Here is a 27255-nt window from a genome sequence, read left to right on the forward strand (position 1 = left end):
ACAGGACACCCCGGAGCGTCTTTTGGTGTCTCGATCTCTCGGCGTCTTCGTCGTCGGTGATCGCACCGCTAATGTCTTGCAAATTGAGCGTGTGCGATGCTCGATTAGACACGAGGTTCTCGAATAGGCGGCAATTACGGGGTAGATAATCTGCAATTACGGGTAAACACAGCTGTGCCACGACGTTGACGTCATGCTAGGTGTTTTGTTAAAAATTTTAGTGATCTTCCGTCGGTTCGCTACCGCGATACACGTTGATGCACCGTTACCGGTGTCTACCGCCGGTTTACGTCTTGTTCGCCGAACGTTTCTATTGTATTCATAGCAGCGCTGCTTACTGAAATGAGTACAATAGATGGCAATTGCACAATCGCCGTTTATCGATCCGCGATCATCCCGGGAGGAAGCAACAACACGCGAGAAACGACGAAAACGCGTCGCATTGCGCACGCGCTTATAATTCGTTGCTTTCCCGCTCTGCTCCACTACTCCAACATTTTCGTTTTCTTCTGATGCCATATTCTCGCGATTTTTCTCAAGTCTTTACCCTGCACCTCGTGAGTTTCGTGAACTTTGAATTCAATATCGCGCCATTTTGTCCAATCGAAGTAGAGTCAAATGACGAAACCGGCTATCCTTTTTTTTCTTCTTCTTCTTTAGACACGAACCTTCCGAGTGTCTCTGCCTGTATTTTTTTGCGGTTCAACAATTAAAAGAGGATAATCGTCGGAGGCAACATGGCGTCATTTGCGTCGATTTCTCGCCAGAGCAGATTGACGACAAAGAGTCGTGAGAGCAACGCGGCCGCGCGGTTCACTTGAAAGAGGCCAAATGACGTAACGACCGGCGAAGCAGTAAATTCTCCTGGTGTATTTGTCGCCGGTCGGGAAGAGAGCGCGTGTGTCTTCCCCGTTGGGAAGAGTATCGACGGGCGACCAATGGGCACCCACGAAGTTCGTTCGTGTATTCCCGTGTAGCCCGACGGACCGCATTCTTCCCCGTGACTTTAGGCATTGTTCCTGCTAAAGGAACTCTCTCCTCTTCTACTTCTTTCTCTCTTCACGGCGTTGTTTCTCGTCCGTTCGTATCCGTCGCGTCGGACTCTCTCGTTTTAAGGCCCACCCTCATCCCACGGCTTGGAACTCGCCTCGCTCCAAGTCCGGCTGGCTAACCGAGCGGAGGACCGCTTATAACAAGCCGGACAGAGCGGAGTTTTTTTCCCGACGCCTCCCTTTTCCCTTTTTTTTCCTTTCTTTCTTTCTTTCGTTCTTTTTCTTTTTTTTTTTTTTTTTCTTCTCTTTTCGTCCCTTTTTGCCTGCGCTAGTACAGCCGAAAAACGCCAACGCTTGATTTACGGCCGCTACGATGACCGACTGTTGTCCTCATTCGCTTATGAGTCCGAGGGCTGCTCGACCCGACCTTGGAACGGTCGGGCCCAACGCCACCCCGTCTGTCCGTGCATTGCACGAAAATGCGCTTCGAAGATTTGATTATCTAGCATCGGGCGATAAGTTTACCTGAGCATCCTCTGGCGCAGCGAAATAATTATCCCGCAGGATTCGGTCGGGCGAGATAATCTTATCGCGCGGCTGACTCGTTTATTCCTTTGATTACCGATCACCGGGTTCGATCAGCCTGATTTATTTGGTTCAGGCTGACGCGTCCGAGCGTCAATTGCCGTTCGCCACCCCTTCAACCCCCTAGAAATCGATACTGTTTATACTGGTTTAAACGTTTCTTGTGCCTCGAGTAATGATCTCTTTCAGTTTCTATTTTCTATCCGATAACGTGGAATTACGTTCGATTTGATAATCGGTTAAATAACACTAGAAATGGCCCTTTTCAATTAAATTGCTCTGGCTCTTGTGAATCTTTACTTCGAACATTATAGAATCGAGTAATGTGTAACGTGAAATTGTATGCGACTTAGTGATCGATTGAATAACACACAACGGAACCTGTTTTGATCAAATTCACTTAATCGTATTTCATTCGGTGATACAGAGTTGTATTTGATTTAGTAATTCGTTCAAAAAATATTTGACAACACTTTTCTAATCATACGTCACGTTTGTCTAGTTCACGTAACAGCGTAGAAGTATGGTCCGATCTCCAATTAAATAAAATTCGAGGGTGGCCCTTTTTCAATCAAATCTCACTTTATTTATTTCGGCCGTCACTGGAGACAAGGAATTTCGCACGGGTTTCTGGGTTTTCCATCTATCACGAATCGGGCGTAAAATCGCGTAGGACTTTGTTTCGTCAATGGAGAAGTACGATGACTTTGTAACGAGTTTTACGACTTCCAAACACGGTTTGTTCGATTGGATGTCCTTCTCTTTTTTCTTTCTGTCTTCTTTTTCTCGCTTTTGCGTCGGTCTCTTTTTTCCAGGCTTTTTTCCCAGCCGTATAAAAACGCCAAAGCGTAGATTTATGGTTTTAGAGCGCGTTGCGGTTCTTCCTTCTGATTTTTCGTTTGACCTTCGATGGTTACCGAGAGGATTTCGAGGATGGCCCTTTTTAAGCCTCGCTTATCTACCATTGCCAATGCCACAATGTAGATATCTTCGTCCTTGCTTCGACCACGATCGACGGGTGTCCCTTTTTTACTGGCGCGAGTCCTTTTTGCCAAGTTTTGACCGTTTACCTGAGGGCAATAGCGTCGACTTCCTCTCTGACTTCTAGCCGAGCTACTTCCCTTTTATTACACCAGCTAAAAACGACTGTCCATTTTCGTCCGAGATCTTCTTCTCTTTCGAAGACCTTTGAAATTTATCCCATCGTGGAATTCAATTGGCAAACGCGACAGAAAATATTACGAACGCTTTTTATCATCACGTCAGGCCTCGATTCTTACAATTCAAAAATATTCGTAAGATTTTTTTCTTCGTTCTCTTCTGGATTCGCACAATCTATATGCCATTATAATAATTATTAGTACTGCGTTCCAATTATGATTAACTAATTAACCGTTCTGTTTATTTTGCTTATAGAAGGTACATAGAAAATCAAACTAAAAACGTACACCATCTAGATTTATTCGGCCATGTTATTTTATTTCTATAATCTTAATTTGAAAGAAGCTTAGTCTGTACAAAACCCGAAATTTTCAACCGTTAAGATCCGAATCATCGAGTTTTATCAGTCGCAGCGATTCATTCTCGCAAAGATTGTCCACCGCGATTTCTCGCTCATGATCACCATCGTGATTCTCTCGTTACATTCGCGATTTCCGTAGGCCTTTACAAAGATGCAATTAAGACTGTTGGAAACGCAGGCCGCTTATCGAACAGCGAGAGAAGTCACGGCGAACGGCGCGAAACGGCGTAAAACAGCGCACACGTGAAGGTACGAGCAGTTCGCTTATCGAGCCACGAATAAAGATCGTAAAGTGTCTTTAAACGGTGTATTGCTGGCCACTTATCGGCCAACGAATCATTAACGTCGCAATAGCCCGTGAATATATAACACATTATTTTCGCCTATACGCACGAGCCGATTCGTACACGCGCTGCGCTCGTGTTCCAGAAGTTTCACCGTGGCAGTGGCAGTGGCAGTGGCAGCGGCGACGGCGGCGGCGGCGGCGATGGAGGCGACGTTGCGCGCGTGCACACAACGCTCGCAATTAGTCGCAAAAGTTCGTGCTTCGCCTAATAATGGATTTCCTCACGAAGAACAAATTGGTGGAACGATATATCTTTCTGGCGCCCTGGCGAACGTGTGTATTCTTACACGCGAACCGTCTCAGATATTTAATTTGCGTGCACACTCTGGCACGCCCGTGCATGCGCGCGCGCGGGCGCGCCCTTCCTCCTTGGGACACGTACACACATCCAAAAAGGAATGGAATATAGCGGTGGGATACACAGGATGCGCCGATTTCCATGCGAAACAGGCAAAAAGAATTTTAAAAAAGAGAAGAGAAGAGAAAAGGAGAGAGAGAGAGAGAGAGAGAGAGAGAGAGAGAGAGAGAGAGAGAGAGAGAAACGGAAGAAGAGTGAGAAAACGAAGGCGACAACGAAGTTGTATTTAATTACTGCCGTCAGCCATGTTGCTCCGATACGACCGGATTCCGGGGAATTTTTTAATCCGCGACAAATTCGTGCAACGCAATCGACGGCCGCGGCTGTGTACCTTCGTGTCGCGCGACTCAATCGGTATCGTTGCTCGTCCGATCGAGATCGCCGATCGAGATCGAGACCGGCTCGTCGCATTCCTTTTTCGGTTTATTGATGTCTCTTTATTGGCGCTGACCAGCAGCACGCCTTCTTCACTCCTTCCCCTGCTACGTGCGAATCTTTTTCTGTCGTACTTCTTCTCGTTTCTGGAATTTCATTTCGTTTTCAAGTTGATTTCACCTCTCTTTCTCTCTCTCTCTCTTTTTTTTTCTTTTCGTCGTGATGTCGACGAAGATTCATCCACTTGAACACATAACTTGAGGTTCACGTGTGCAGGTAATCGAGTTATTCGTACGATTCATATCATCGATATGAGTTTTTACGAGTTATTTGGAAACGCTTTTAATGAGGAACGATTATTTAACGAGCACTATTTAGAAAATTGTCGCGTTGGTAAGAAATACGCTTTGGTAAGCTAGCGATAAATTAGGCAATTCCGTTGGAAATATACGGACGACATCGCGTGAAATTTTTAACTCGCCGCATTTTGGCTAACGAAATAAACGTGCATTTATTTTACAGTTTACCATATATGATAAGCAAGCTTATCATAAACATGTACCACGCGCCACTTCGTGGCCCCGCTTGCCAGCTGGAATAAAATTACGATGGCGAAGATAGAATCTTTGACGCGCCGTGCTTTCGCACAATGGTTCCCCGGCCACGTCATAAATACGTCGATCAATTCGTTTCGAGCACTTGTTGCCTTGTGGCGTTCTCCGCGAGTCATTCCTGGCCAATTTGAAAGTCGACGACTAACAAACGTGCCTATAGCCCATATATAAATAGAAACGAGTTTGCATTATACAAGATGCCATGGAGGAAGATCGCAGCGCGACGCGAGAACGTTACCGGTAGCTTAATTAACCAATTTATCGCGTACGAAAGTGAAAAGTGGAGAGTCCCAAGACGAGGCGCGCATAAAACAGAGAGCGAAAGCGAGAGAAAATGTTTCTGCCACAGGGACTCGATGAATTTTTCACGGACTACTTTCGTTCAACACTTCCCGGAAATGCTAAAGCGCCGCGAGTCGTGTCCAACTAGGAAAATTGACGTCAACCATCGAAAGAGAGAGAGGGAGAGACAGAGGCGAAAGAAAGAGAGAAAGAGAGAAAGAAGAGAGAAGAAAAGTACGGTACGGTAGAAAGGAGCGCGAGGAGCGTACACGCGCCCGCGGATTAAAGAGTTATTTGAGTCTCAGAGGCGGCCATAACTCTCCCGGACTATTCCCGTCCCGCGCTCACTCGCCCACCGGAATATTTTAACATCGGGGGTGGGTGGCTGGCTGGCTGGTCGCCTCTCGCTCGTGTGCGTGCATCAGCTTGGTGAAATACATGTGCATACACATCGCGTGTAGATCCGTGTTGGTGGAGGAACGAGAAGAGAGACGCGCGCGCGTACGCGAGTAAGCAAGCAAACACATACACACACACACACATACACGCCGTACACACAAGAAGCAACACCGACACGTGGTGTAACGGGGAAAGGAGGGTTGGTGGGTGAGACGACAGGGTCCGCAACTCCACGCAGCTGACAGCTGTTTCCTCGGTGGGCCGACCGGTCGGCGGGGAGGATTCAGCCTAGTCGCGCCCCTTCTATAATGGCTCCCTTTTCTTCCTTCCCCTACCTACGCCAGCATGGCTGGCATGGGTTTCTCTCTCTCCTAGGCTGGATGTTACGTCACAAGCACACGCCGTCGTTTATCCTTCTCTATAGACCGAATGACGTCAGGGCTACATTCCATCGAGTTGGTGACGTAGCGAGGCGCGGCGTCATCGCCGATACGACCTGCCGTCGATCGGACACCGACCGCCAGGGGCGCGCCGATCGCCACGCGAAACTGTTACGCCGATCTGTTACTCCGATACAATCGGGGGCCGCCACCGCGCCTCACCGCCCCTCACCGGCCCGGTTACGCGGATTGCGAAACCATACGATCGCAATACGTTTCCCTTTGATATATGACAGGGTCAACAAGGTTTTCGACTACTCTCCGAAGCATCTAGATTTTCCAACGAGCCCCGTCCCATTCGTCCCACATTTCCCGAATTGTAAATCTTCCGGGTCTCTATGTGATCTCTGCAGATCGTATTGGTGTGTTCGTATTAGTGTGTTTGTTCCACACCCCTTAATTATGTCTATACAAAGAACAATGTTTTCCTCTCAATATGTCACCACGTTTCGATGGAAATCGGAGAAAAAGTCAATTGGGTGAAACGAATTTAGGCGAAAGAAAGGAGAGGTGCGAACAGGTTTTAACGATGACGATAGTATACGGGCAGCGATATGGATGACGGTATAAGTACCTTTCATACAGTGCCGGTATCATCAACGATAGACAGCAATCGTAAAATACATGTTTTACGATGGGCTATCGTAGTGGGAGGACTGCCGGTTGTGAGCAGTAAGCATCGAGTGGGGCTGCTCTCACGGTTTACGAGCGCATAACAGACGCGTTTATGGCCGTGATCACGTGGCCCCTGCATACCTATGGCTATATAACCAGGTCCCATAACCCACTGTGGAGTAAACAAATCGTAAAGCTCGGTTTCGGATTTACTGACCTGGCACAATATACGGAAAGCAATACGGAAAGCCAGCCACTCGGCAATGATAACCAGTTCTCCACCAGACTTTCAACAGCCGAGCGAGAGCCGAGTGGTGTGTCTGTAACTGTGAGATATTGTTTGAAAAAGTCCCTAAATAGGGGGTTGTAGTCTCATAACTGTCACATGCAAATCAATGATTTTTGAATATTTTTGTTACACTGTTTTATTTTCAATCAGTCATTTTTCTTCAAACAAAATAATCGAGGAAATGACGCTCCTGAAATCTATATCGACATTGGTATTAAATTCCCTAGACATATTTTTTGTCCAATTGTATCTAGTCGTATCTCGTTACGGGTCAGTTAATTAGTTTAATTCGTACTAATCGATCTTCTCGTTCTTTTTCTCGCAACTGGGAAGGGAAATTGGAGCAACGCAAGCGTCATAAACTGTCCGGGATAGACCTAAAAATTTGTCTTCTGCTGATTTTACAGAGTTACAATATCTTTCGATCAATGGACCATGATGCGCCCGCGCACCCAATACTTCGTCTTCCGTGCGTTGTTTCGTTTGTTCTCGCGAATGCCGCCAGATGCCGGCACTGCTTTATGACCCTAGTACTGGCCAAACGATTCGATCGTTTTATCTTCCACTTACTCTTCGCCTTTACAATTGCCATGACATAATGCCTTCTATTTGTCTGCTGGAAGTTTCGTGAAATATGCGAAATTTCATCGGGCAATAAACAACGGAATTATTTAACATTGCGTTATTATTTTTATGCCGCTGTTTGCCAAGGTAATTCCCACGTTCTCCAAAGTGCAAAACAAACAGCGTGCATGGTGTTTAGCCTTAGATTATACGCCGTTATATTCGAAAAATTTAATAACGACCGATATAAATCAGAGTGTACAAAATGTACGATATTAATTTATCGTCCTTTGTTTGTTCGAATAAAATAAAAATGTATCGGTCGTTGTAAATAAACGCGGAAACTTAGAAGTTAGAACTTTGGGAAAATATTGATACGTTTCGTTCCTCGTATGTTACGTTGTGCATTGTAAAAAACAGAGTCGCGTTTGAAGAGTCGAATTACGTACCATTTGTCGTCAACGATATAACGATTTTCTATTGTCACCTGACAAATTAGCGAAAACAGAAGATGAAACGTGAACAGTATACATTGTTGTAAAAAGAAATTTGAACTCCTTCGAGCGAAGAGACGAGCAACTCTCTGCGTAACGGTAGAGAGCCACCGAGGTGATTTATTCGAGTTAATTCCAATTCCATTGGAGCCGCGAGGGCAGTTGGAGGGGGTGGAAAGGGTGAGAGCGGGTGGGGTGGAGGGTGGATATTCTTATGCAATTTGCCAGAAAGGTTCAAGAACCCGGGAGATCCCGCAATTTATCTTGCCTTATGTTACGCCGAGCCAAGGCAACGGAAGATAGATGGCGTCACTGCTTCCAACCCCTCCTCTCTCTGTCTCTCGCTCTTACTCTCTCTCTGGCTGCCTCTCTTGGTTTCCTCGCCTCTCGGGTCACCCAAACCCCGTACAGACCCCTGCGACCACCCCTTCCCCCAGCCAATGAGGGACGACCGCGGTGGCCATCTTGGATGGAGAGTTATTGAACGAAAAAGATGAGTAAGAAACTTGTTATGGGGGTGCGTTCTCTCTGCGCCGTTGGGAGTTGGGAGGGAGAGGGCAGACGACGAGAACTGGAAGCTGAAGAAGGGTGGCTACGAGGGGTTGTTGGCGCTATATTGATCAATTGCTTTGCCGTGCTTTGCACTACTTTCCTACTATAATGTAGAATCCCCCTCCCCGTTGGTGGTGCCGCGATACCCACTGCGTGGTCGAGTGAGACTAATTATATAACGATCGTGTTCTCGGGAATTTCAGTACTTTCTGGCATTTAATCTTCCACGCTCGGCCCGTCACTCTTTGCCAGATTAATTTCATTCGCACCACGACTTTCCGTTTCTTTCGCCGCGCGATTTATCGTCACTTATACTCACAGTCGTATCCCTATGATATATATACAACTGAGCTTAAAAGTTCTTTCTTCTTTTTTTCTGTTTTTTTCAATTTTGCGTAAGTTTACGGACGTTTTTAAGATATATTCTAGCATCTTTCGCCCGAGTGTTTTTATCGCGACAGCCGATCACGAGCGTCGTAATGCGGACATCGATGGCGAATGCGTTGGAAGGAGCAACGACGTACGGGTGGTCCTCCCGATCGCATTTCACGAATGCTTAACGCGTTCCCGGTTTATGGACGCGTGTGCGCGCGCGAGCTGACCGCGTAACTAAATTTCGCCTTGAGCATTTTAGTGGCGCCCCGTGGTTAAGCACGCAGAACCCGGTGGCTGCGTAACACTCCACGCATACACGGGCAACCGATTCGTGAGTTGTTTAACAATGCCGCAATTAGGTTGATGAATTGTGACGGGCATTCGCAAGTAATAAACACACGCACCGATCGCGCCGGGTATTCCGCGACACACGTATGTATACTCTGCCCGTTGTTCGTTGAACGTTAGGGGCGGACAGAAGGAAACCGAAAATTTCAATTTGTATGCAAATACATTTGTTCGGTGCGTATGTTGTCGTAGGTCTGCGGAAAACGCGATTCGTTCGCGCAAACCGTCCGCCAGCCGGGCTGAAACTTTAACAACCTCGGAAATTTGCTCGTATACAGTTGCTTATGCATTTTTTAGTCTAATCGCTATCTATATCCGCCGCTCGGTCCATTTGCCGCAAATGCTTTCACGTTTAGTACGCCACGCATTTCATTCCCGTCGCCCGCGCGAACCCGGGGAACGTGGAATTCGAAATGCACCTACATACAAATGAAATTTCAATCGGACGAATAAATTTAATTTCTCTTTACGCTTTTACGTCGCGTCTCGAAAACATACAATCTTAACTCGGTTTCCTCCATATTTTAGTTGGCGTTCCGGTATTGTCCTAACTAGATAACTTTAACTCCAACATTCAATCAGTTTCGATTACAAACTTTAGAAATGCGTATCTTTTAATTAATCGATTGAAAAGACTTACGTATTTGTCACGCATCATTCGTTCACCCACGCTGTTAATACAATTAACGTTCGTATCGATATTAACCAACAACTCGTGTATGCAAATCCCGCCAATTCCACTCGTGTTCAGTTTCTCTTCAAAAAGCTATTCGTTTTTTACCGATCGTGTTCCCTGTCTGGCTGCGAGATGGCGCGGCCGTCGGCGGCGTTGGACGCGTCATCTGTGGCGATTCGGAAGAAGTTTCTAGCGAACCACCACGTGCGCGCACCCCACCAGACAACACGAGTTGCGAAGAGCGGGGGTTTCGCTTGATACTGTGCACGTCGAGCTCACCGGCAAAAGGTAGTGGGGAATAGACACCCATGGCATGCTTGCAACGGCGCAGAATCCCATCGATCATTCGTACCGTTTCCCCGTGTTTCACGCCGCCGTGTGTTGTACCGTGTAGAGAGAGGAGTCGACCACCACTGCCCTCCCTCTTCAACCTCCACTCTGCCCCTGACACGTCCACCCATCTCACCCCACCCCCGCGCGAATTCCCCCTACCTCTATACGACGTGCTGAGTCCGTGACGGTTCGGCGGGCAATGCCGACCAACCATCACGAGGCCTTACCTTCCCTATTATATTTATGTGGCGGCTCGCGGTCGGGAAGGTTTATGTGGTGTCTCCAGTCTGTCTCGTGCCACTCGTTTTTTCCTTGTCCATCTCTCCTTCTTTCCTCCTTTCCGCTCGTTCGACGTTTTAGTGTGCCATCAACGTTTGTCACTCCACCGTTCACTATCGATGAAATCGTTTCGTCCGCATAGTCGATTCTGTCGTCTCGTACCGTCGTCCCGATAACGTTTGCTCCGACACAAATCCTGCCGTTCGACACCGGTTTCAAAGTTATTAGTGCACCAGTCACTGTACTCGACACACACGCAACCCTTCGATCAGATCACACACTGAAACTGAAGTCGGTCGTTTCCCTTCGCACGTCCAGCTGGCACTCGATTATCGGTCGAGTCGCCCCAATCGATTCTCGTACGTCGTTTTTGCCGGCGTTTCGTCGCGCGCTCATGTCGCCAACGTCGTTCCGTTTCGAATCGCGCGCATAAACGTTTCTCAGTGTGTGCATCCGGAGAGAAAGCCAGTAGGCATGTTCGGCAGATCGAACCGTGCACCACGTGTACAGTGGACCCAGTAAGTGCGAGCGAGTGTTCAACACTGACCAATGAGAATGTAAGGATGCTGGGCCACGCTCCGGATACCGACGACGTTCACTTGTCCGAAACGTGACCTTACCTTGCGCGCATTTTGGCGGATTCACCTCCATTCAGCCGGTAACTTTCTCATCTTTCGTCGGTTTACTCAACAGTTCTTCAACGTTCCGTCGATTTTGCTCACGCACTCGCTGCTTATTATTCATATCTCCTTCTAGTTGCCACGCGAAAAATATTTGTTAGATTAACCTCGAATTTCATAGGTTAACCTGGAATCTTTGTGCAAAATTTTTTTATCGAATTTAATAAAACGTATAGATAGATTTCGATATAACCTATAATAATTGTCGCTCAAGTGAAAAAATATTTTCCGCGTATAATATCATATCTATAGTGAGTACCTAGTTAAAATTCACGCAGTAGAACAAAGTACACCGTGCAGTTGCGTTAGCAAATGGAAAAATCAGTCAACGCCGATGCAAAATAAAAAGGAAGAAAGAACATACAGGAGTATCTCGTCGCTTTGAAAAATTTTCTCAGAAAAACTTTCTGTCTGTTCGGTCGGTGTCGGCTCGGACGAAAGGCGTTTCCATAGTACTTTCGTAGACACGCGTGTACAGGTGCTTCTGCACACGAGCGCGCTTGTAAGCACATGTACAGGCCGCACGTTACGCAGAGGAGATCGTAAATCAGTCAGTTACCTATATATGCGCATATAATACGTACGCAACGTAACGGTATGTAATTTATTGTTTCAGGTAAGTGACGTTGCACCGCCCCAGGCCTCGCGGAGCACATGCGTGCATCTTCCTTTCCCGGCATAATGTAAGCAACCCACTGTACCTATTACGACCGATGTCAAGCGGACGCGCGGCTTGCGTTCGCCATTGCTCGCTCGGGGTAACAATAAAGCCTAGACCGCGCGATCGCGCGCATGGCCCGGCTCGACCACCTATTGCCCTTACGCGTCCCTCTAGCGGCCATTTCCTGCGTTTTTTTACGAAAATTTCACCGCCCCTGGAATTTATTGTCCCGCCGACCGGACAATGAGCGCAGATTTTATCGGGCTGTTCGATACACACCGCGACAAACGCGCGGCGACTCCGTATCCTACGCGATCACATTTCCATCGTTCCTCTCCCGCTCCCGTGTTCTCTGTCTTCCTTTCATTTTCTTTTCTTCTCTCTTTTGTGTGCGACCGGTTGTTCTTTTTTTTCTTTCTTTCACGCGGTTCCGGGAACAGTTGATTGCGGTTTTAATGGGCGAATGCGAAGGGCAACGCAAAACGCTTTGTTTACGGGGCGCTGACCACGGTGTTCATAAATTGTCGCTGAGAGCATAATCGCAAGATCCGCGGACGTTTCGAATGGGGAGCGATATAGAGGAAGGCTGCTCTGTAAAACTATTATTAACGTCGAAGTGGAAAGAGGATGTTGGCTAGGGCGGCTCTCGCGATAAATTATACCGGAAACACTGTACACAGCGAGCAGAATTGCCGCGCCGGTTATTATGTCGGCTCGGTCACCGACAAAGAGGACCTTACCAGTAGGCTTCCTAATTTTACAACGAAGACTACGGCTTATATGGCTGGAATTATATCGGTCAGTCAGTTTATATCCGCCTGGGACGATAACGACGGCGTGTACATATGCACGCGGCAGCTGTCGATACGAAATCCGGTTTTCTACCGATTTCGATTACACCTTCGCCCCGGTGCTCTCCCGGCGATAAGTGGACCATAAAGGCAAGCACCTGTAATACAATATATTACCGTAATGGTGCGTGCCCGGCTCCGAGTAAGATAAAGAACGCTGCCACGAGCATACAGGTGTAAACGGGCCTAAACGAGCTGCGGTTATTAGCGAACACCGCAGGAGGGTGGGAGGACGAGAAAATGATAATCCAAAGACGGATGAAAGCGAAAGGACAAGGGTTCGTCGTGTTCGTCGAGAACCAGTCGGGACGAGAGTGAAATGACGGCGGTTAGGGGAGGAAGGTGTGGGGGGTTAAGGGAGTTCCGCGGGGAACCGGCGAGAAATCCTCGTCAACGACGAAGCGGAGATGGGCCACACACCGGCAGCTTGTAAAACACGCGGCGAGATTAAATGCTTCATTAATGTGATTAAAGCAAAAAGCTGCGTGAGTAATGAACCGCGCTGAATCATCAGCCGGTCGTGCGGTCTACTCTCGAGCCCTGCGTTGCTCTGCGTTCCACCTTTGCAGCTGGTATCCCTCTGTCTTCCGTTCTTTCGTTCCTCGATCGTTCCCCGATCCCTGTAGGGACGAATTGTAGATTCGTTCGAGTGATTGGCCTCGTGATTAAATTATTAAGAAGATCGTTTCGTCTGTACTTTGCTTCTTTTTGAAATTCTTCCTTAAGGGAAATCACGTTCGTACCTTGTTTTCTTTGTGACACACTGTTGATAAGCAATAAAATATAACCAATGGTTTTAAAAATCAAAATATTGGTTCTCGACAAAGTAGGAGGTCGATCAGACAGATTTTGTAAATACTCTATGGGCAATCCAACACGGTCAGATCGATTTCACCAAACGGGGTGGCAGAGGTGAGGTTCCTTAGGCCCCTGGCTTAGAGGAGAGCCGAGTGGAAGTCAAGGGCGAGGCGGTCGGATGCAGATACCGGAATTTTTGTCGAGGCCCCGGGAGAAGCGGCTATCTGGCCGTTCAGAGGATAAAAGTCGCGGTGTTCACAATTGGTAATGCCGATAGAGCTGCCATCGTCTTGCCATACAAACGTCCTCCCGGCTACATGCGGACCGGCCTTTCTTCGCTAAACACAACGATCGTTGTGCATTTCTTCGCCACGCACATCACAAATGTCCACCGAGTCACTATACGATACTTTGTTTCGTTTGCATGCACCTCCTGAAAGTGTCCCCCGCGTTTGCAACCCTCGTTTCCTCTCCTTCTCTACACATTGTTCCACGCGCGTTTTTTTTTTTACGTGTCGTGCTCTTCTCTCTCTAAATCAACATTCACGCTGGGAAATTTGAATATTCAATTTGGCAATCGAGTAAAAATGCTCGAGCATAGACCGTAGATTTTACGACAGATTGTTTTCTCGACAGTTTCTTGAAAGTGAAAGATTTAAATTTTATGTTGAACGAGATCAATTCATCTCTTGAGGTAAGCAGAGAGAGATTCACTTCCGTTGGAGACGTAGCTACGGTTCTTCAGAATTAGCAGTATACAATTTGTATCGAAATTTATCGACGCTGAAGGAATGTCTCGTGCTAGTTAATACGCGACACACGTTACATATGTACACCGAGGCATGTGTAAATGTCAAACGTCCTCGCGCAACGTATGAAAACGCACCACTTGCTGCTTCATTCCTGAACGCCGTGCATATTCTACGACAGGCGTCACACGGTGCCATAGTGAGTCACAAACAACAAAGTCATAAATTGCATTATTAGGTCATTACCTGGCTTCTAGAACGTATCAACATTCTCTTTGATCCATCTATTTCACTCTAGTGATAAAGCTCCGTAACAAAACGGTAAATATAATACATCACGAGACTGCAGATATTTATAGAAATCCCCATTTTTACGATCGCACAAACATTTTCGATGTTTTACATCGTGTTGCATATTCTACGTATTTTATACATCAAGTACTCGCAAGAACCGTACGAGGAGCAGTAATGAATCGCGTACGAATTAATAAAAATTCATTCAATTATTTATTGTACAAACGAGAGAAATGATTGCTAATTAGTACAAGATCTATCTCATATTTCCTCTTTTCAAACGGCGTGAAACAACAACGGATGGGAAGGAATCAAGTTGGAATGGGAAGAAACGGTTTTTAGAGCGGACGATGGTGGATTTCATAAGCCGTCAATTGGCGTTCCTAAATGCGTCACTCTAACGGCAGGCGTGACACCCGATCGGTTCGCGAGTTACACGGCAAACGTCAGGTCGTTACAGCGGCAGATACGAGGATCTTTGACGGGGCGGTCGCGCGGCCCGACGTACAAGGTGCCGTGGCTTGACGCAAAGTGCAAGGAGATGCGATCGACGATTATGCACTTACGGTGTTACCGTATATAAACGGGGCCCGTATAAGCCTGGCCGGGTATGCACGGCGCACGTATAGCGCGCGGACCAAGCCACGAGAGCAATGTATCTTCCGCCGTGACATTGGGGCCCGCGCTAATCGCGCGACAATCTTCACCGCGACGAGCGAAGCGGCGCGAACCGGGATGGAGAACGACACCGACTGCGCCAGCGTGCGAGTATTCCACCAGATTCGAGGTGAAATTCGAGGATCAACGCCTAGAACTGGCGAGTCCGAGTTTCATACGGTTTTCCTACAGTACTTTCATGAAATCGAGAGTAGCTTCATCGATAGGACCAAGAGTATCGCGAAGGCGTGCGATAAATGCAACCCGGCTGGATCGTACTGGATATTGTGTCATCGATCACCACCTATTGGTTCCGACGTAATAAATCGACGAGCAAATAGGATAGGCTATGGTTCTTTCGCGGACTTTGTGTACTTTGTTTCGTGCAATGTCCTCCGTAATTTATGCAACGAGATTAATTCATTGCAACAGTGACACGCGAGTGTGATGCATTTATTATTTACAAGGTAACCAATTGAGGAATTTCACCTTTACCCTACTTTCATTCCCCTCCCTCTCTCACTTGAATTCATGTAGAGATTTTTAGTTTGCGAAAGTTAGCTTCTCCAGCAATAAATATAGAAATCTCTGTGTTTCCGAGATAATAAAAGTTCTCGGAGTTGTTGCAATATGCGAGATTGTGATTCTGCATTCTGAAAGGATTAATTCTTAATTTCGAAATGTGATCAGTAAATCAAGCGGGGATGCAAGAAGCTTTCGTGCAAATGGAAACGCTTCTTCATCCGGAGGCACCGGAAGGAAACAAGTGGAAGTGGACGTGGACGAATCACCGAATGCTGCAGAAACGTGTAATGCTAAGAAAAACAGGCATGAGCATGAACCAGTGCTTGATAAATTTAGTGTTCAGTTTAATGTATATGTTGCATTAATTCGATTACCTATTCGATTGCGCGCGTTTTTGCAAAATAATGGAGAGACAACTCTGGAAATCTCTTGCACAATAATTTTTCGGCTAACAGATACAAATAAAGTGACAAATTGTCCACGACTATTCGTTAATACTAGCAGCTGATAAATATAATGATAACCCTTCAGTTAGCAGGGAACGTGTTAAAATTCAAAGTACAAAATAAAAGGAAGACAAAGGTTACAAAATCGAACAAGAAGGATACCAGAAGACAGAGAAAAAGGTGAAGGAGGAACACCCGACGAGGAGATAATCGCGCGTGCGAATCGAAAAGAGCAACGGACGGTTGTAAAGCTGGAAAGGAGAAGGAAGAATAACAGTAGAAACGGAGGAACACGGCGATGAAGAAGAAGAAGAAGAAGAAGAAGAAGAAAAAGAAAAAGAAGAGGAATACGAGGAGGATGGAAGAAGTCGCCTGGCCGGACGCGAGACTAAACTGTTCGCGGTGCGCGATATCTCGAGACTCTCGGGCAAAGGACAATCGTATAATTAGGTGTCCTGGCGAAGGCTACACAATATCCAGAGGGAAGACACATTGGCGGCAGGTTGGCTGCATATTCCACGGGATACGTTCTTGCGCAGAGTAGATAGGAGTGATCGCGAGGGGCTATCGTCGAGCAATCGCGGTGTCCACGAGTAATCGATGCTGGAATGTGGGTAGGAATGCTCGAACTGGTCGACGAACGGGATCACCCGGATGCTCTAACGTTGCCTTTACCGAATACGATGCTTAAAAATCGCCACTTTTCGGCGTGGCCACGCGACTACATCCACGGTTCCGCTCAATCGGCTCCGTGTAACGCTCTTTTGTCGATATTGCCGATCGTCCTTCCTGTTTCGATTAACTCGAACTACTTCTGGAGTATACGTGTATGTATGTACGTCTACCTACGTCGTAGAATATATTATATAGAGGATCGTGTTCGATGTGGAATCAAAAGGTCGGTCGAGTGGCCGTGTGCGCACGGCTCTGCGGAGAAATTGAATATTCACGTTGCGTGTGGAGGGCGCAGCCTTAGAGGCGGTCGTCTGAAAATATCGCAGTTCGCGACCACTTAGATGGCCGTATTCTTTGTAATTTTTATACACCCCGATAAGAATCTTCTAGACAATTTCTCCTTCTTTCTTCCTCAAGACGAGGTGTTGTAAAAAATGAAGAAAAGAAAAAGAAAAAAAAAAAGAATAGTGCGACGTTTATAAATTAGACGATCTTGAATCAAGAATAATGGAAGAATTCGAGACAATTTGAGCAACGATCGGAATTCCCCCGGCGAATAAACTGGCCGGTATCAATCAAGACCCTTCTGTTTCACTCGTTCGTCGCGAATCTATCCGCTGACGTAATTACCGGCGTGTGAATATATTTATGCTCGATAGACAGCGCGAGCTTCAACCGAGCATAAATACGGGCGTTCACCATGGTCGTATTAATGCCAATAAAAAATTGCGGAAGCCAGCAGCTGTGGTGGCGCTCTCTATCGAGAACAGAACGGTCAGATACCGATCTATCGAACGCGCCTATGCCGCTATGCGGAGCGCACGCACGAAGCAGACCCCGTAATTTATTTGCCGCCGGCCGCCTACCTTCCAACTCCAATATAATCATTATAATTATTGTCTCCCCTTCAAATCGAGTTCGATAATCATCGCCTGTGTATTTGTTACACGGGCTCGCATTAACGGGCCGGCCTCGCTCGTACGTACGGGGACTCCCCGTTTCTCTGAACCCACGAATCCGTCCTTCTGTTTCACCGTTTCCATTGTTCTAAGCCATTCGTGTTGCTTCTGCGAGCCGACGAGACACGAAACTCTTACATCGGAGGGTGGGTATGGCGCGATCGTTCTTCTTCTTCTTCTTCTTCTTCTTCGTCGTCGTCGTCTTGTAACCTCCTTTCTTTTAAATAACTTTCTTCTCTTTGAGGATTTTGTTCTAAAAAAGAATCGCTAAATGAAATGATTTAGAGTTTTTGTTAAAAATGAATGAAAAAACGTAACTGATCACGCGAGGTTATTTTCGCAAACGCGATACGAATCGCTTAAAATCGTTTTTATCGTAATGTTCCAGAAATCTATATCTAGAGGACGATCGACTAATCGATATACAGAGGACAATGAAGATATTGTAAACACGATTTTTTTAATTTGCTTTAGAATTTATTGTGTAAGGGAGTAAGTCATTTGTTCTTTGAGAGGTTGAACAATTATACATTGGACTGATGAAACTGAGAAATTTAAAAATAAGGTCTGATTATATCTAATATATATAGCAACAAAGTTGAAGAACTTTTCGATAATCTTGACCGCCTCTTTCCTTTTCAAATTGAAGCTTTTCCTCATCGAGTAAAATTTCTTCATTGAAGGTCGAGATAACCAGCTTTAAAAATTTTTACGCGGAAATTGTCGAAACGGTACGATAAAGAAAAACCTTGAAAAAGAAAATAAGAGAGAGAGAGAGAGAGAGAGAGCCACTCTCTCCAAACTCCACCAATGCCTGGTATTTATCAGTGGCTTTTCGTCGGTGTTCGCGATAACCCGCGGCGACGCTCTCGGACGCCGGTATCGCGTTCTCGTTCGCCGGCGTAGTGGCAACCGCGATATTATAAATTGCGACGATCCATTCACCGTGTTAATTTGTCCGCTTTTCAATTAGCGGTAGAGCCCGAGTTCGGCGGCGAATAAATTGAACGATGCCCGGCGACGCTGCTCGCGAGGAAGGTTGTTCGTGACTTTCTAAATTCGCCATACGAGTCCGTGTGTACGTGGTATATGTGCACGTACGTGCGCGTATGCATGTATTATATGCCTGTGTGTGTGCGTATGCATCGTATGTGTGTCAGAGCTCGGTTTGGCCCCCATACTAGCGGGCGGTAGGCTGCGCCGTTGCCATCGCCGGTACCGTGGCCGTTTTCACCGACAGGTGGAAGAAACTCCTCGCCTCCTAGTTCTTGGATTGCTTCCAAAATTCGTTCTGGCGCCATATCGATGCCTGGAAAGCGTTCGATCGCGCCGCGCCACCAGCTGCGGGAAAAACGCGCCCCTCGAATCGTTATCGACCATTGTTTCTCAGTTAAAGAGGTCAAAATCAACTTCAATGCGTTACTTTTCGCAAAACTAAAAGAATTTCATAAACTCGAAAATGGAGTCTGTTTCAAAATTTGCTCTTACTCTTCATTGTATTACGAACTTTTCCTTTGTTACATTTTAATCTCTCTAACACTTTGCTCTTTAATCGTTGGTAGTTTCAGTATTAAAAATCGTCGTCGTTTTGCATTTTGCGGCGATCGATGCCCAACTCGTTCGAGTGACAAACTCGCGATGAACGTGCGTTCCTGTTTACGTGTCACTTGTCACGCTACTTCTTGTAAATGCTTTAAATTCTCTCTCTATCTCTCTCTCTTTCTCACTCTTGCGTCTCACGATTGTACGTCGCCGCTAGAGAAACGCGTCACAATTTTGCAATCTTGTATCCCAATGGTGCTACCTGTAATCCACACGATATATATCATGATACGCGTATTCGTCTTGCAGCACCAACGATGCACGCAAGGAATACTCTTATCGAAGAACAACGTGGTATATATACATATATATATATGTGTAATCAGCCAGACAATATCAAATCGGGCTGAATTGAAATGGTCTTGAGGAACGATTGATCGACGACGGCCGCAGGTTTTCGTGCGGGGATTTGATAAATTCGCGGTATTGACACACGTGACACACTAATTTTTTCTATGGAAAAAAAAAAAAGAAAAAAACTGTCGGTACGATCTCGAACGTAATATTCCGTCATTCAAAGAGCAACACTGCGGCGGCGACCACGAAGGGAAAGGCAAGTTGGTGCCGGGCCACCTGCAGGCAACTTGGGAGCGTCACGACGCCGCCGTCGCGGCGAGTTACGGCCACAAATCACGCAATTCGTAATTGCCGCTACCAACTACGCGATTTCATGTAAGGGGAGGGACACACGGCCGTGTGGTGCTGGCTGCACGTGTGGATGGAAATCCATAAACATCGATTGCCCTCCGCTGCGTTCACGTGGAACTGTCGAACGTCGAACACCGGGCGAAACGCCGCTGAATATTTCCGTATCGTGATCCGCCACTATGAAATCGCGGGAAAAGTTCTTTGAATTCGCGCGCACGATGTCTGCGCGGCCCCGGTTTGACGGCATCCGTTCGCCGCGAGCGACGTGCTCGCACGTTTACCTTCCTCGCGCGGGGGATAAGAATACAATCGTTGGGAATACTCGATAAAAACGATCGGGGGACTTCAAAGGAACACGCGTCGAGCCGGTTAGGTCTCGGACCGATAAGCATTTTGTCCGAAAGGGTCTCACGAACTTCCACCGATAACTCGTAATCTCGAAACTTACCGATTTTAACTGCGACTTACTGTTTCTTTTTTCTTTCAATTTAAATTTGGTCTTTCGATGTTTGAATCGGCATTTGCGTTACAAACGAGGTATTTGATAATTCTTCGAACAACTATTACGTAAATACGTATGGATTCGAGAAGTTTTGTATGAATTTTTAAAATAAAATTCGTAGTATGTACTGAAATATTCACGCGGTATCTTTTTCGTGAGTTTGAAGCGCATCCGAATTATTTCTCTACTTGTAAATCAATACTTTGTTTCACAATTCTTTCGACATAATTCTGTCTGAACGTCCGTCGACATTATGACCACACGTTATCCAAAATTACGCCCACGTTCGTCCGCAAAATCGTGTCAGCAAAAACGATGTAACTTTTTTTTTTTACTATTTTATTTCACGGAGAGCCATCGAGCAAGGCGATTAGGTTTCTAGTTCACAGCATCGCGCCGTTTGTTATACGTGACCCCGGATGGCGTGGGGTGTGAGAGTGCAACATTGTACCAACACACTGCAATTTCCGTGGCGATATATTATGTTCGCGTTCCAAGACATTACTTCGGCCTCCGTCGATGTCAGGCTGACCACGGCGAGTTTGATTTCTCGCCAGTGTACGTCGCCTTTTCTACATGGTAACTGAAAGAAACACACCGTCGATAATAAGCGGTCGCGCGACTCGCGTCTGCGTTACAACCGATTGATTATCCAGTTTAATACACGATGATCGATCATCCGTTCCTATATATATGACACACGCTTCATTTGCATCGTAGAAGATACCGTTCTCTGCCGCAAAAACTGAAATTAAGATATCCGCGATTATCTGAAATAACCTTCCGTTTGAGAGAAAAGTCACAGTAGTGATTTACTATCTATAACGCTGCATACCGAGTCAAGTAGGTACTTGCTTGTTTTAAACTGTTTTAAACATTTCACGGCGACGTTTAACATGTTCACCATGACGCGGATCCTTACTTGCCAACGCGGCGAGTATTTTTAGGACGAGTATGTAAGATCGCGAAATTATAAAAATAGTTCTTTGCGATTTATTGGGAAGTCTATACAGTGAAGGAAAAATGAAGATTTAAAAGCATGCGTATCGTACAACATGCACAAAAGCAAACTGGTATGATGCTCAATTCAGAAGGATCATCGAAACCACAGAATAGCAACTTCTGTTTTGTGGTTACGATGCGAGTCAACTTTAAAATACATATTTATCTGCCAGTGTACGTTATACACAGCGTACGAATTTTAAATTTTGCATATAAAGCGTTACATCATAGAAACAAGTCTCCTGTGTGTATGAATCCTATTTCGTTACCAGCGAATCATCAATGCAAGTATTACTTTCGAAACCTTTTACATCACTTACGGTCACACGGTTGCAAAATCAACTTTTTCGAGAATTCTTCAGCGCAAAGCATTCCCGCGAACGGCAATGATGGCGACACACCGGTCGATCACGGAAGAAACTCCGCGACGCGCGGAAAATTTGAATGTTATCTGGCGCGGGGATCGACGCGTAACGCGTCCAGGACCACGTCATCGCGTAGTATATCACGCGCCGCGTCGGAACGTGTTACCATTGTAACACGCTCGTTCCCGGAGCAATACATTACTCCGCGTTTCGCGTTCCCGTGTATTAGCCGGTGTTCCTTTTAACACGACCGCCGGTGCCCGGCACAGCGTCGTTCACCGTTCCGTCTAGGCTAAAAGCTTTCTCCGCTCGTAATTACGGATATATACGCGGGGGCCACCGCGACCGCTCCGAAATCGTGAAACGCTCCGGATCCCGAGCAGGCGAACGATAATAGCTGCCAGCCAGAAAACACTTCTCCAGGCCGTCTCGGTTTCCGGCGCGCGCGGGGAAATTATAGGGGAGGAAGTCGCTGCCAATCGTGGAATCCGGTTTGCAGACGAAATCTAATCCATACTATTTATTCTTCCTTTGAAGTTGAAGTTTCCAGCGAGAATTATCGGGCGCGAATGTTGGTTCGAGGATTGGACACGGTCTTGGACAATCCATTTGGATTGAAAACAAGAGCGACTTTGCTCTGAGATAGCACGCTCTATATTTTCTTATGTCGCGTATTGTAAAATAGAGAGAATGCGTAGATTATTACGTCAATGTTTTTGGACACGGATACACGTGTAATACGTTGAATATCAAGAAACGTAATTTGTTAGAAGTGCAAAAACCAGAATGGTAAATATTGCACAGCCTCGGAACAGACAGAACAAGTTGAATGTTTACGGTCCTCGCTCGTATTAAGAAGCTATTGAAAACGTAACATTCGTGTGACATACAGTCATTACCGAGAAACGCAATTTCTCAGAAAAGTAAACGTGTAAATAGTATAATCCGTGGCCACGAGGCAGACAAATGTTTGAACAAATCGAATATTTAGACGCCTCAGTCGTACGGAAGCTATCGAAAGCGTAACATTCGTGTGAAATACGGTCAGTTAATTATAATTATAATTGACTGACTATAACTATAATAAATATAATTTGCGTATTAACATTTGTCAGAGTGGTCGCGGAAAGAAGTTAAATTCAGCTGAAATACACGTGATTTTGATATTAAACGGAGCACATTGTTCTGTGACAAAAATGGCCAAGACAGAAGTGGCAATGTGATAATGAATTTACTAAAAGATAATTATGGAAAAAGAAAATGTTGTGAACGACTGCAGTGTTTTACAGTTCGGGATACAATACGTGCTACAATACGTATAGCGTCGAATTCAAGCTTGATTTCCAGACAAATTGCAGAAAGAGCTGGAGTTAAGAGTTAGGAGTCTTTTGAAGAATCCTCAACTACCAAATCGACGAAAATTGCAACAAAAACCTTGATTAAAGCAAGAGCATAAGTTGTGCCGTCTGCAATTTGCAGAGAAACGTGTTTGTATGAATAAGTAATAGCGAAGAGTCATATTCACCGATGAAAAGACGTTCAATTTAGACTTGATGGCCTTCGCTATTATTATCGTGATCTACGAAGGGAACAACAACTTCTGAGTCGTCGGTACATGGAAGGCGGCGGACATAATGATTTGGGGAGGGATATTTAGGGTAAGTTGGAAATAAAATTTATTACAGGAAAATTAAATAGTAAATAGCTATTAGTGTATAATATATAATAAAAGTAATATTGAAACGATTGACGAACAAATTAACACGTATGCGACACGAATTGCCGGAAATAAGTACATTTTTTTAACATGGTAACGCGGCCGTGCACACTGTGAAAGTAATGAAACAATACTTTGCAAACAAAAAAATTCGTATTTTAGAATCAGCCACTTCTTTGGACTTAAATATTATAGTAAATGGGGGAAGGGGGATTTGGCGAGGATTGTATATCAGACAGAAAACAATTCGCAAATATTAATAAATTAAAAAAATGTATTGTGAACAAAACTAAGAAACTATAAATCTTTGCCTCAAAGAATGACTGTTGTTATTAAATGTAAAGGAGATCATACTTAAAAATTTTCCACAAATGCATGAAAATTCGCAGATTATTTATGATTTCTTTAGTTATTTGATGACTGTTCGCTATTGTATTAAATCATGGGTAATGTTCCTATTCGAAGAATGCAGAAAAAGTGACAAAAACTATTAGCTAAGTGAAGTTTCAGTAGAAAATTCTTCAATAGAAATATTCGTACCATTTTGCCGCTAGTTAATAATCGTCGAACATTACTGTATTTTATTTTTTTATTAGAATACGCTGCATTTAATAAGTCTGAAATTTCATTTTGGCTGAACCTGAAGTTGATGTTCAAATTACACTTTATCATGAATACGCTCTGTTTCAATTAAATCAGAAACATAATTTCTAGTGTGGCTCCATGCTGTAAGGGCTCATAATAGTTGGTCGAGTCATTGTTTACTCTTTTGTCAACTATTTTTTGTCCGAAATAAATTGGCCGCTGAAGGCCACTTCCGTAATCATAAATTTCCTCGCGTTACAACACAGATTATAACACGTCCGACTGTTTCCAACTCGTAAAACAGCGGATTTCTTTTTCTATCAAATATTTCAACCTCCAACGGAATATAATACCTCAAACGAATTCACTTTCGTATAAATAATATATTTCACATAATAATTGCTTCTTTATAATAAAATGTTTTTAACTCTTTGCACTCCAAACTATTTTTCAATTATTTTGGCAATTTAACTGGCAATTTAAAAATGTCGAGTATAAGAACTGATTCCTGTGATAAATTGACTGATGTCGAGTCACACTCGACAAATGAGTTGCAAAGGGTTAATGTTACGTTAAACACAGTTTAGTGAAAAGAAAAGACACCGAAGTAACAGCACGATATTTTCAATTCGACAAACGGACGTGAACAAAAAATTTATAACCGACACATGCCGCGTGTAACAAGATCGTATAATGCCATAATCGGCCGTTCACACGCCGCGTGTGCCTCCAATTGCTGCGGGTAAATTAATTAGCCGATAATACACTTTGATAGCCGATGTCCGATGTTGCGAATTTTCCCCAAGTCAGCCACCTTTCTCCGAGAAGCGCTGCCGGTTCTCCTTGGCCATGCAAACGGTGTCCTTTCCTCTGCCATTGATACTCGGTGGCAATCGGTCGATAGGGGTACCAGTATGCTCGAGCAATCGGCTCGGCTGCATGCTCCTTTTTTCCGTGATTCCGTCGAAAATAAATGGGCGCGTTCAGCTAGTAGCGTTAGGTGTGGTTCCGTGCGGTATATCCGGAGGCCGGTGTGGGTGCGTCGGTGTATTTCCCGCGCGCGCCCTCGCGCTCCTTCCTCCTTCACCGGCGCTGCCTGCCATCGTATCAACATCGCACTTCATAATCCTGCCAGTGTTTCTGCGCGTCTCGATCCGTTACCTCACGAGCGATCAGCTCGTTCTCTATGACTCTCAGTGAACTACCAAACCCAAGTGAACGACCCGTGTTTTCTACAATACTTTCGGCTTCGTCTCTCGTTCACGTTTCGCGAAACGTGTGTCGCCGACATGGCTGCTGGTGGACAACGGTGACCCTGATAAATGGAAGCGGAAACGTACGCTCGGCTCGCGACGTTCGCGCGATCAAGATCGACGTCGAGATTCTGTGCTTCGATCGCTGATGCGGCACACGTCACGGCTAGGACGATGTAAGACGTATTCCTATCCTCCGAGGTATATTTACGTTTATGTAACGTGTTGGGTAACGTTCCCAGTTCATTGTATATGAATATGAATTATTTTTCGCTAACTTGTGTCTCTTCTCAACCGGTTTAGGAATGAATGGAAAAAACAGAGAAAAACTTGTCGTTCGTTTCGAACGACGCGCTCGATCGTCCGCAGTGGAGTACGTATAATTTCTCGTTGAAACTGTCTTGCGAAAAAGAATTACCGGTTGGAAAGTTGGAAATTTCGGAGTCCGGCCCTGACGGAGTAAAAAACTTGGTTGCAATTTGTTCTGTCGCTGCGGGGCGAGCCCGCTTCGAAAACGAAGCAAAAGAAACTCCACCGAAAGAGACCGTTCCGACTGTGAGAGGAGAAGAGGGCTCCCCGGCACTTTTGAGCCTCGCCGAACGTCCGGAATACTTATCTCGAAATAGATCGCGAGAATTCGACGAGACACCATGGTCCTTGAAAGGAAGAGAGATCCGAGATGACGGTATGCGAGAGCGAGAAATAAGGATTTTTCCTAGTTGAATTCGCGATATATATTAGGCGATACGCGTTTCTGTCGTGCCAAAGTGAAACGCCATTTCTATCCGTCAGGCATCGAGCCAGAGTTGCACGGCGATGAACCGTAGCCGGCGCGCTTCTTGACCCTCATTTTTTGGTATCGTGCCGCTTCACGGACGAATTCTACCAGCGTTATTGTGACCGGGGCCATAAATCAGCCGCAGCTTTTAAATTGCTCGAGTTTGACGGTGTTCCTTTCAACTTCTTGCTTCTTTTAGCTCCGTCCGTTTTGGCGCTTGTGCCTCTCGTATAAATTCTACGGAAATTTTCTAAAAATATCGCGCGTTTGTTTTTTTTTTTTTAGAGTTTTGGGGCCCGGCATTCTCGCATTTGTCGCAGCAGGCGAATATGACAGGCGATACTTTGCTCGAAATCGATCGATCGCTCGAGGCCATCAGACTCGAATCATTCCGTCATTGTGTCCCACACTTTCTCCATACGCGTTCTTTCTTTTTTTTTTTTTTTCTTTTTGTAATCCACAAAGACGCACGTAAGGAAACTACAACATTCTGTTATCGAGAGCTAGCTTCCAGCGATCAATTAATTCTCAAGAAAGAGCGTTCGACGTACGTCCATTGTGTTAGCCCAGAAGCCTATCAAAACCACCGGCCAGTCGGACGAGGGGTTAGTCTTGGCTAAAAAAATTCGCCTGCAAATTGCAATCGTTCTCTATGAGAAATAGCAACCTGGCCAGTTGAAAGCGAAGGAGGATGAAAGGTAGGGTTAGTGGGAGACTAGACGCAATTTGCCCCGAGGGCCCCGTGGGTGGTTGCTCGATTCTTGGTTGCGTTGCGCGGGATTGGTCAGATGTCTGACAGTTGACGGATGACGAACCGGCCTTTCAGTTCTCCCCTTTTACGCCCTCGATGCAGAGGCTCTAGTCTCTGGTTCGGTTCCTGGCACGTCCATTATACGCCGTGAGGCAAGGCTGAACCGGGCGTAACGGGATTATTAACTGAAATAGGCGTATAAGTCATGCGTCTTCGTCTCTAGCCTGTCTCTCCCCCCCCCCCCCCCCCCCCTCCTTTTTTTTTTTTTTTTTTTTTTTTTTTTTTTTTTTTTTTTTTTTTTTTTTTTTTTTTTTTTTTT

At 45.6% G+C, this 27255-nt stretch overlaps 1 protein-coding gene across 5 annotated transcripts in view; it reads left to right on the forward strand.

Moving 5' to 3' along the window:
- The window catches only part of LOC122534996 (homeotic protein antennapedia-like), a 158691-nt gene that overhangs the window by 46843 nt on the left and 84593 nt on the right, over window positions 1–27255 (forward strand). Inside the window, exon 1 of one of the 5 annotated variants that reach the window (XM_043666135.1) lies at window positions 10420–11096. The exons of 2 other annotated variants lie outside the window; for them this stretch is intronic. The gene's annotated coding sequence lies outside the window, so the exon portion shown is untranslated. Of the gene's footprint in view, window positions 1–10419; window positions 11097–25188; window positions 25609–27255 lie in introns of those variants that run through there. 2 more of the 5 variants (XM_043666134.1, XM_043666136.1) reach the window with 2 other exon arrangements.

The sequence above is a fragment of the Frieseomelitta varia genome, unplaced genomic scaffold (genome assembly GCF_011392965.1).
Source record: "Frieseomelitta varia isolate USP_RPSP 00005682 unplaced genomic scaffold, Fvar_1.2 scaffold_659, whole genome shotgun sequence".
Taxonomy (NCBI): Eukaryota; Metazoa; Arthropoda; class Insecta; order Hymenoptera; family Apidae; genus Frieseomelitta; species Frieseomelitta varia.